The sequence below is a fragment of the Schistocerca gregaria genome, chromosome 11 (assembly GCF_023897955.1).
Source record: "Schistocerca gregaria isolate iqSchGreg1 chromosome 11, iqSchGreg1.2, whole genome shotgun sequence".
NCBI lineage: Eukaryota > Metazoa > Arthropoda > Insecta > Orthoptera > Acrididae > Schistocerca > Schistocerca gregaria.
In genome coordinates, this window is record NC_064930.1 from 33,014,858 (window position 1) to 33,026,468 (window position 11,611).

Sequence of the window (11,611 nt, forward strand, 5' to 3'; positions counted from 1 at the left end):
AACAGAGTGATATTGGAATTGTTATTAACAAGTGTTCAGTACAAGTAACGTCATCAGCTGGAGCTGTATATTGAAACTGACCATCTGACGCGTTGTCTGGTGATCCTACCAACTCGCTAGCCTCCCGTACCAAAATCCTCTTATATCTTGCAATAAAACATAGCAACAAAAATGTAATACGTAAATGTTGGCAGGGAAGCGACGTAAACGGCACACGAAGCTTACTACTACATCATTTACATACTACTATATTAATACACAGTTACTATGATGATCAAAAATCAATCAGCTCTCCTCCCACTTTTATTTATTTCTGATGTGTTAAATCTTTACTTGAGGCTTGGGTAATCGAATCACCATTTTGATCATCCTGATACATTCGGAGAGAAAAGTTCAAATGGCTCTGAGCACTATGGGGCAACTTCTGAGGTCATCAGTCCCCTAGAACTTAGAACTACTTAAACCTTACTAACCTGAAGACATCACACACATCCATGCCCGAGGAAAGATTCGAACCTGCGACCGTAGCGGTCGCGCGGTTCCGAACTGAAGCGCCTAGAACCGCTCAGCCACACCGGCCGGCTGTCAATTACAGCTTGAAGATTATTATAGCTCATTGTCTCTTGTTTACGTCTTCCCACATCATCTGCACATACAGATTTATTTTCCTTTATTGCCATCTTTGTTATCCTTTTATTGACACGGCTGACGGCAGTAAAGTTATTATTAAATTTCTTCTGCATTAGAATTTCCGCTCTTGCATGTGCTGCTAGATGTTTATCAGCACCAGAGTAGACTAGTGTGGGTGATTTCCACTTACGGTTGAGCCTTTCCCTTTTCTTTTCATCTGGGTCAGTGCGCATACGCTTATTTTATGTTGTTCCATTTCCACAACAATTTCCTGCCCTTTATTATTCCATGAAGGTATATTCTATGTAGCACCGCCTGAGTACTTTATTGCCCGATTTTTAATCCTTTTCTGAGACAAGGCCGTCGTGATTTTATCCATCCTGTTTTGAGGCTTACTTTTAGGGATGGGAAAAACCGATCAGTTAAAGCCGATGTCGTTATTTGAGACCTGAATAGCCAGTATTTTTTGGTATATGTTTGGTCTCGGAAATCACAGGAATTTTTTATTTTTTATTAATGGCCGAACAAAATAAATGAATTATCAATTACCCTTAGCAGCAGTGAAACAGTTGTTTCGGTTTTATACAAATTTTTTTTAAAAAAAGAAATAATTTTTAATTGAGAATCTGGCACTGGTAGGAAATATTGCGCTATTGTAGAAAACCGGGAAACCGATCAGTACTATTTTATTAACAATACCGACAGAAAGGAGCAGCAAACGCATGGCATGAGAACCGGTACGGCGGCGCTGAGACGGTGCTGCGCCTGTTGCCCTGTGTCGCGGCCTGAGGCAAGCGGTGTGCGTGCAGTGAGCAGGACTTCAGCCACACGCGGTCTGTACGGCAGTTCCTCGCTGCCGTCCGCAGACATCCGCTGTAGCGCAGAATGGCGCCGACGCTAGTCTGGAGATATTTTTACGACGTGACGTACCGATGAAGTGCAATGCTTCATTTGCTTTAAAACATCAATGATTTGTCTGCCACTTCTATGAAAAAGAAAAGAGGAAGGAAATTATAGTCACAGCAATAAATTAATAATTTAGTGACAGTTAATCCATGGTACACAATAAATATAGAGAGTAACTGATCTACTGACCGTCTCTACATAACATGCCTTCATCTACTTGTAGCCCCGAAAACAGGCGTCTGAACATGCGCAAAGGTCGAATGAGTCCTGAAATCAAATATCGATCACAGGAACTATTATTCAGCAAATCAAACCTTCTTTATCCTGGTACATATCTACATGATGAAAACTACAAAATGCATGCTAGTAAACGCAGTTTTAAGTGTACAGTGAATTCGAGGAAAAGATGTGAATACACCCGGGGGCTTTGCGATTACTCCATATTTGGAAAAAAAACTTTGTTTCCAAAAACCATAGTTGTTACACATCAAGCGAAACGTCATTACATCTTCTGTCGAGTCATGAAACTTGCACCTCTAGGTGACAAATAGTACGCTCTCTACTTCCATCTGAACATGCGCAAAGCTACAAAGAGTCCTGAATTCAAATATCGATTACAGGTACTATTATTCAGCAAACCGAACGTTCTTTATCCTGGTGAATATCTACAAGGTGGAAAATAAAAAGTGCATGCTTCGAAGCGCAGCTTCAATAGTACAGTGAATTTGAGGGAAAAATGTGAATACAGCTGGGGCTTTGCGATTTTTCCATATTTGAGGAAAAGCTTTGTTAACGAAAACCAAACTTGTTACACATCAAGCGAATTGTCGTTACATGCCCTGTCGTTTCATGGAACTGGCACCACTATGTGACAAATAGTCCGCAGTCTATATCCTACTGAACATGCGCAATGGTACAAAGAGTCCTAAATTCCAATATCGATTACAGGTGTCATTATTCAGCAAATCGAACGTTCTTTATTCTGATACATACCTACAAGATAAAAAAGACAAAATGCATGCTTAGAAACGCAGCTTTAATAGCACAGTGAATTCGTGGAAAAAATGTGGTTACACCCTTGGCTTTGCGATTTTTCCACATTTGAGAAATGCTTTGTTTCCAAGCACCCCACATTTTACACATCAAGCGAAACTTCATTACATCCTCTGCCGATTCATGGAACTTGCAATTCTATGTGACAAATAGTACGCAGTCTACGTCTGTCTCAACATGCGCAAAGGCACACAGAGTCCCGAATTCAAATATTGTTACAGATACTATTATTCAGGAAATCGAACATCGTCTATCCTGGTATATATCTACATGATGAAAACCTCAAAACGCATGCTTGGAAACACAGTTTTAAGAGTACAGTGAATTGGAGGAAAAAGTGTGAAAAAACCTGGGTCTCTGAGATTTTTCCATAATTTAGGAAAAGCTTTGTTTCCAATTAACCCACTTGTGACACATGAAGAAAAAACGTTATTACATCCTCTATCTATTCATTTACTGTCAACTCTACGTGACAAATAGTACGCAGTCTACTTCCGTCTGATCATGGTCAATGGTTCAAAGAGTCCTGATTTTAAATATCGATTACAGGTGCTATTATTCAGCAAATCGAACGTTCTTTATCCTGGTATATATCTACATGACGAAAACTACTAAATGCGCGCTAGGAAACGCAGTTTCCAGAATACAGTGTATTCGAGGAAAAAATGTATATACACCTGGTTCTTTGCGATTTTTCCATATTTAAGGAGAAGCTTTGTTTCTAAAAACCCCACTTGTTACACATCAAGTGAAACTTCATGAACCCTCGGTCGATTCATGGAACTGGAACCAAGATGCCTGAATTAAAACATCGATTACAGGTACTATTATTCAGCAAATCGAATGTTCTTTATCCTGGCACATATCTACAAGATGGAAACTACAAAATGCATGCTTGAAATCGCAACTTTTATAGTACAGTGAATTCGAGGAAAAGAATGTGAATTCAGCGAGGATTTTGCGATTATTCCATGTTTGAGAAAAGCTTTGTTTCGAAAAACCAGACTTCTTTCACATCAAGCGTAACGTAATTACATACTCTGTCGATTCATGGAACTTTCACCTCTATGTGACAAATAGTCCGCAGTCTATATCAGTCTGAACATGCGCAAAGGTACAAAGAGTCCTGAATTCAAATATCGATTACAGGTGGTATTATTCAGCAAATCGAACGTTCTATATCTTGGTACATATCTACAAGATGAAAAATACAAAATGCATGTTTAAAAACGCAGCTTTAATAGTACAGTGAATTTGAAGAAAAAATGTGAATACACCGTTGACTTTGCGATTGTTCCATATCTGTGGAATAGCTATGTGTCCAAAATCCCCGCTTGTTACACATCAAGCGAAACGTCATTTCATCCTCTGTGGATTCATGGAAGTGGCCCCTCTAAGTGCCTCGAAACGCAGCTTTAATAGCACAGTGAATTCATGGAAAAAATGTGAATACACCGTTGGCTTTGTGATCTATCTATATTTGAGGAAAAGCTTTGTTTCCAAAAACCCCACTTGTTACACATCAAGCGAAACGTCATTACATCCTCTGTCGATTCATGGAACTGGCACCTGTATGTGACAAATAATACGCATTCTACGTCCATCTCTACATGCACAAAGGTACAAAGAGTCCTGAATTCAAATATTTATTACAGTAACTATTATTTTGCATATCCAGCGTTCGTTATCCTCGTACATATCTACATGATGAAAACTACAAAATGCATTCTAAGAAACGCAGTTTTAAGAGTACAGTGAATTCGAGGGAAAAATGTGAAAACAAGCAAACCTTTACAAATTTTTCATATTTGAGGAAAAACCTTTTTTCCGATATCCCCTCTTCATCTACATCTACATCTACATGACTACTCTGCAATTCACATTTAAGTGCTTGGCAGAGGGTTCATCTGTCTACTATTCCACTCCCGAACTGCGAGCGGGAAAAACGAACACCTAAACCTTTCTGTTCGAGCTCTGATTTCTCTTATTTTATTTTGATGATCATTCCTACCTATGTAGGTTGGGCTCAACAAAATATTTTCGCATTTGGAAGAGAAAGTTGGTGACTGAAATTTCGTAAAAAGGTGTCTCCGCGACGAAAAACGTCTATGCTGTAATGACTTCCATCCCAACTCGTGTATCATATCTGCCACACTCTCTCCCCTATAACGCGATAATACAAAACGAGGTGCCCTTTTTTGCACCCTTTCGATGTCCTCCGTCAATCCCACCTGGTAAGGATCCCACACCGCTTAGCAATATTCTAACAGAGGACGAACGAGTGTAGTGTTAGCTCTCTCTTTAGTGGACTTGTTGCATCTTCTAAGTGTCCTGCCAATGAAACGCAACCTTTGGCTCGCCTTCCCGACAATATTATCTATGTGATCCTTCCAACTGAAGTTGTTCGTAATTTTAGCACCCAGGTACTTAGTTGAATTGACAGCCTTGAGAATTGTACTATTTATCGAGTAATCGAATTCCAACGGATTTCTTTTGGAACTCATGTGGATCATCTCACACTTTTCGTTATTTAGCGTCAACTGCCAGCTGACACACCATATAGCAATCTTTTCTAAATCGCTTTGCAGCTGATACTGGTCTTCGGATGACCTTACTAGACGGTAAATTACAGCATCATCTGCGAACAATCTAAGAGAACTGGATTGTCACCCAGGTCATTTATATAGATCAGGAACAGTAGAGGTCCCAGGACGCTTCCCTGGGGAACACCTAATATCACTTCAGTTTTACTTGATGGTTTGCCGTCTATTACTACGAACTGCGACCATCCTGACAGGAAATCACGAATCCAGTCGCACAACTGAGACGATACCACATAGCTCCGAAGCTTGATTAGAAGTCGCTTGTGAGGAGACACATGAAGCGAAACGTCATTACATTATTTGTCGATTCGAGGAAGTGGCACCACTAAGAGACAAATAGTATGCAGACTACGTCCACCTGAACATGAACAAAGGCCAAAGAGTCCTGAATTCAAATATTGATTACAGGAACTATTATTTTGCATATCCAACGTTAATTATCCTCGTACGTATATACATGATGAAAACTACAAAATGCATGCTAGGAAACGCAGTTTTAAGAGTACAGTGAATTTGAGGTAAAAATATGAAAACATCCTTGGTTTTGTGATTTTTACATATCTGACAAAAACTTTGTTTCCAATAAACCCACTTGTTACACATGAAGCGAAATATCATTACATCCTCTGTCGATTCATGTAACTGGCACCTCTATGTGACAAACAGTACGCAGTGTACATCCGTCTGAACATGCACAAAGGTAGAAAGAGTTTTGAATGCTAATATTGATTACAGGAACTATTACTTTGTATATCGAACGTTTATTACCCTCAAACATATCTACACGATGAAAACTACAAAATGCATGCTAGGAAACGCAGTTTTAGGAGTACAGTGAATTCGAGGAAAAAATGTGAAAACACCCGAGGCCTTGCGATTTTTCGCACTTTTGACGATAAGCTATGTTTCCAATAACCCCACTTGTGACACAAGAAGGGAAACGTCATTACATCCTCTGTCGATTCAAGGAACTGGCACCACTAAGGGCCTAATAGTACACAGGATACGTCCATCTGAACATGCACAAAGGTACTGAGAGTCCTGAATACAAATATTGATAACAGGAAATATTATTTTGCATATCCAACGTTCATTATCCTCGTACATATCAACATGATAAGAACTACAAAATGCATGCTAGGAAATGCAGTTTTAAGAGTACAGTGAATACGAGGAAACGATTTGAAAGCGCCCGGGGCTTTGCGAATTTTCCATATTTGAGGAAAAGCTATGTTTCCAACAACCCCCCTTGTGACACATGAAGCGAAACGTCATTACATGCTCTGTAGATTCCTCGAACTGGCACCACTAAGTGACTATTCGTACTTAGTCAACGTCCATCTGAATATGCACAAAGGTACAAAGAGTCCTGAATTCAAATATCGATTACAGGCACTATTATTCAGCAAATCTAACGTTCTTTATCCTGGATCATATCTACATGATGAAGACTACAAAATGCATGCTAGGAAATGCAGTTTCAAGAGTACATTGAATTCCAGGATAAAATGTGAAAAAAATCAGGGCTTTCTGATTTTAAATATTTGGCGAAAAGCTTTGTTTCCAAAAACACCACTTGTTACACATGAAGCGAAACGTCATTACATCCTTTGTCGATGCAAGGAACTGGCACCTCTATGTGACAAATAGTACGCAGATTACTTCCGTCTTAACATGCGCGTAACTACAATGAGTCCTGCATTCAAATATCGATTACAGATACTATGACTCACAAAATCGAACTTTGTTTATCCTGGTACATATCTACATGATGAACAGTACAAAATGCATGGAAGGAAATGCAGTTTTAATAGTACAATAAATTCAACGAAAAAAGTGAAAACTATGCGGTTTCCCCATATCTTTAAAAAAAAAATTGTTTCCAAAAACCCCCCTTGTTACACATGAAGCGAAACGTCTTTACATCCTGTGTCGGTTCAAGGAAATTGCACCTCTATATGACAAATAGTACGCAGTCTACTTCCTTCTGAACATGGACAAAGGTACAATGAGTCCTGAAATCAAATATCAATTACAGGTTCAATTATTTAGCAAATCGCATGTTCTTTATTCTGGTACGTATCTACATGATGAACACTACAAAATGCATGCTAGGAAATGCAGTTTCAAGAGGACAATGATTTCGAGAAAAAATGTGAAAACTCCCTGGTCTTCGAGATTTTTCCATATTTGTGGAAAAAGTTTTGTATCCAAAAACCCCACTCGTTAAACATCAAGCGAATGGTCACTATATCCTCAGACGCGTCATGGAACTGGCACCTCTATGTGACAAATAGTACGCAGTCTATTTCTTTCTGAACATGCACAAAGGTACAAAGAGTCCTGAATTCAAATATCAATTACAGTTGCTATTATTTAGCAAATCGAACGTTCTTTATCCTGATACATATCTACATTTTGAACGCTACAAAATGCATGCTAGGAAGCGCAGTATCAAGGGTATAATGCATTCGAGGAAAAAATGTGAATACACCCGGGGCTTTGCGATATTTACATATTTGACGAAAAGTATTGTTTCCAAAAACCCCTCTTGTTACAAATCAAGCGAAACCTCAGTACATCCTCTGTCGATTCAAGTAACTATCACCTCTACATGACAATTAATATGCAGTCTACTTCAGTCTCTACTAGCACAAAGGTACAAAGAGATGTGAATTCAAATATCGAATACAGGTACTAATACTTAGCAAATCGAACATTGTTTATCCTGGTACATATCTACATGATAAACACTACAAAATGCCTGCTGGGAAACGCAGTATCAAGGGTACAATTAATTCGAGGAAAAAATGTGAGCACGCCCGGGACTCTGCGATTTTTCCATATTTGGGGAAACGCTTTGTTTCCTAAAACCCCACTTGTTACACATGAAGCGAAACCTTATTGCATCCTGTATCAATTCAAGGAACTGGCACCTCTACCTGACAAATAGTTCGCAGTTTACTTCCTTCGGAACATGCACAAATGTACAAAGAGTCCTGAATTCAAATATCGATTACAGGTGCTATTATTTAGCAAATCGAACGTTGTTTATCCTGGTACATATCTACACGATGAACACTACAAAATGCATGCTATTAAACGCAGTCTTAAGAGTACAATGAATTCGAGGAAAAAATGTGGCTTTGCGATTTTTCCATGATTGGGAAAATATTTTTGTCCAATAACCCCACTTGTTACACATGAAGCGAAACGTCATTACATCCTCTGTCGATTCAAGGAACTGTCACCTCTATGTGGCAAATTGTTAGCAGTATATTTCTTTCTGAACATGCACAAAGGTACAAAGAGTGCTGAATTCAAATATCGATTACAGGAGGATTCGAGGAAAAACTGTTGAAACACCAGGCTCTTTGCGATTTTTCCATATTTGAAGAAAAGTTCTGTTTCAAAAACCCCACTTGTGACACATGAAGTGAAACGTCATTACATCCTCTGTCGATTCAAGGAACTGTCACATCTATGTGACAATTAATACGCAGTCTTGTTCCTTCTGCTCATGCACAAAGGTACAAAGAGTGCTGAATTCAAATATCGATTACAGGTACTATTACTCAGCAAATTGAACGTTCTTTATCCTGGTACATATCTACATGATGAACACTACAAAATGCATGCTAGGGAAGGCAGTTTCAAGAGTACAATGAATTAGAGGAAAAAATGTGAAAACACCTGGGTTTAGCGATTTTTCCATATTTGAGGAAAAGTATTGTTTCCAAAAATCCCACTTGTTACACATCAAGCGAAACGTCATTACATCCTCTGTCGATTCATGGATCTGGCATCTCAAAGTGGCAAATAGTACGTGGTCTACTTCCGTCTAAACATGTGCATAACACAAAGAGTCCTGAATTCAAATATCGATTACAGTTACTATGACTCACAAAATCGAACGTTGTTTATCCTAATACATATCTACATGATGAACACTGCAAAATGCATTTTAGGAAACGCGGTTTCAAGTGTGCAATGATTTCGAGGAAAAAATGTGAAAACACCTGCGGCTTTGCGAATTTTCCATATTTGGGGAAAAGCTTTGTTTCCAAATACCCCATTAGTTACTCACGAAGCGAAACATCATTACATCCTCTATCTATTCAAGGAACTGGCACCTCTATGTGACAAATAGTACGCAGTCTCGTTCCTTCCGAACATGCACAAAGGTACAAAGAGTCCTGAATTCAATATCAATTACAGTTGCTGTTATTTAGCAAATTGAACGTTCTTTATCCTGGTACATATGTCCATGTTGAACACTACAAAATGCATGCTAGGAAGCGTAGTATCAAGGGTGTAATGAATTCGAGGAAAAAATTGAATACACGTGGGGCTTTGCGATTTTTCCATATTTGTGGAAAAGCTTTGTTTCCAATAACCCCACTTGTGACACATGAACCGAAACGTCATTACATGCTCTGTAGATTCCTCGAACTGGCACCACTAAGTCACTATTCGTACTTAGTCAACGTCTATCTGAACATGCACAAAGGTACAAAGAATCCTGCATTCAAATATCGATTACAGGTACTGTTACTTAGCAAATCGATCGTTGTTTATTATGGTACATATCTACATGATGAACACTACAAAATGCATGCTAGGAAACGCAGTTTCAAGAGATCAATGAATTCGAGGAAAAACTGTGAAAATACCAGTGGCTTTGCACTTTTTCCATATTTGGGGATAAGCTTTGTTTCGAAAAACCCCACTTCTTACACATGAAGAGAAGCATCATTACATCATCTCTCGATTCAAGGAACTGGCACCTCCATGTCACAAATAGTACGCAGTCTACGTCCGTCTGAACATGCACAAAGGTACAAAGAGTATTGAATTAAAATATTCATTACAGGTGATATTATTTAGCAAATCGAACTTTCTTTATCCTGGTACATATCTACAAATGAAAACTACAAAATGAATGCTAGGAAACGCAGTTTCAAGAGTACAATGAATTCGAGGAAAAAATTTGAAAACACCTGGGGCTTTGCGATTTTCCCATATTTGTAGAAAAGTTTTGTTTCGAAAAACCCCACTTGTTACACATGATGCGAAACGTTATTACATCCTCTGTCGATTCAAGGAACTGGCACCTCTATGTGACAAATAGTACGCAGCCTACTACCTTCTGAACATGCGCATAGGTACAAAGAGTCCTGAATTCAAATATCGATTCCAGGTGCTATTATTTAGGAAATCGAACTTTCTTTATCCTGGTACATATCTACATGATGAACACTACAAAATGCATGCTAGGAAACGCAGTTTCAGGAGGACAATGAATTCGAGGAAAAACTGTTGAAACACCAGGCACTTTGCGATATTTCCATATTTGAGGAAAAGTTCTGTTTCCAAAAACCCCACTGGTGACACATGAAGTGAAACGTCATTACATCCTCTGTCGATTCATGGAACTGGCACCTCTATGAGACAAATAGTACACAGTCTACTTCTGTTTGAACATGCGCATAACTACAAAGAGTCTTGAATTCTAATATCGATTGCAGCTACTATGACTCACAAAATCGAACGTTCTTTATCCTGGTACATATCTACATGATGAACACTACAAAATGCATGCTAGAGAACGCAGTTTCACGTGTACAATGATTTCGAGGAAAAAATGTGAAAACAATGGGGCTTTGCGATTTTTTCATATTTGGGAAAAGCTTTGTTTCGAAATACCCCACTTGTTACTCATGAAGCGAAACGTCATTACATCCTCTGTCGATTCAAGGAACTGGCACCTCTATGTGACAATTAGTACACAGTCTTCTTAATTCTGCACATGCACAAAGGTAAAAAGAGTCCTGAATTCCAATATCAATTACAGTTGCTATTATTTAGCAAATCGAACGTTCTTTATCCTGGTACATATCTACACGATGAACACTACAAAATGCATGCTATTAAACGCAGTCTCAAGAGTACATGAATTCGAGGAAAAAATTTTAAAATCCCAGGGCTTAGCGACTTTTCCATTTTTGGGGAAACGTTTTTGGTCCAATAACCCCACATGTTACACATGAAGCGAAATGTTATTACATCCTCTGTCGATTCAAGGAACTGGCACCTCTATGTGACAAATAGTACGTGGTCTACTTCCATCTGAACATGCGCATAACTACAAAGAGTCCTGAATTCAAATATCGATTACAGTTACTATGACTTACAAAATCGAACGTTGTTTATCTTGGTACATATCTACATGATGAACACTACAAAATGCATTTTAGGAAACGCAGTTTCAAGAGTACAATGAATTCGAGGAAAATATGTGAAAACACCTGGGGCTTTGCGATTTTTCCATATTTGGGGAAAAGCTTTGTTTCCGGAAAGCCCACTTGTTACACATGTAGCGAAACGTTTTTACATCCTCTGTCGATTCAAGGAACTGG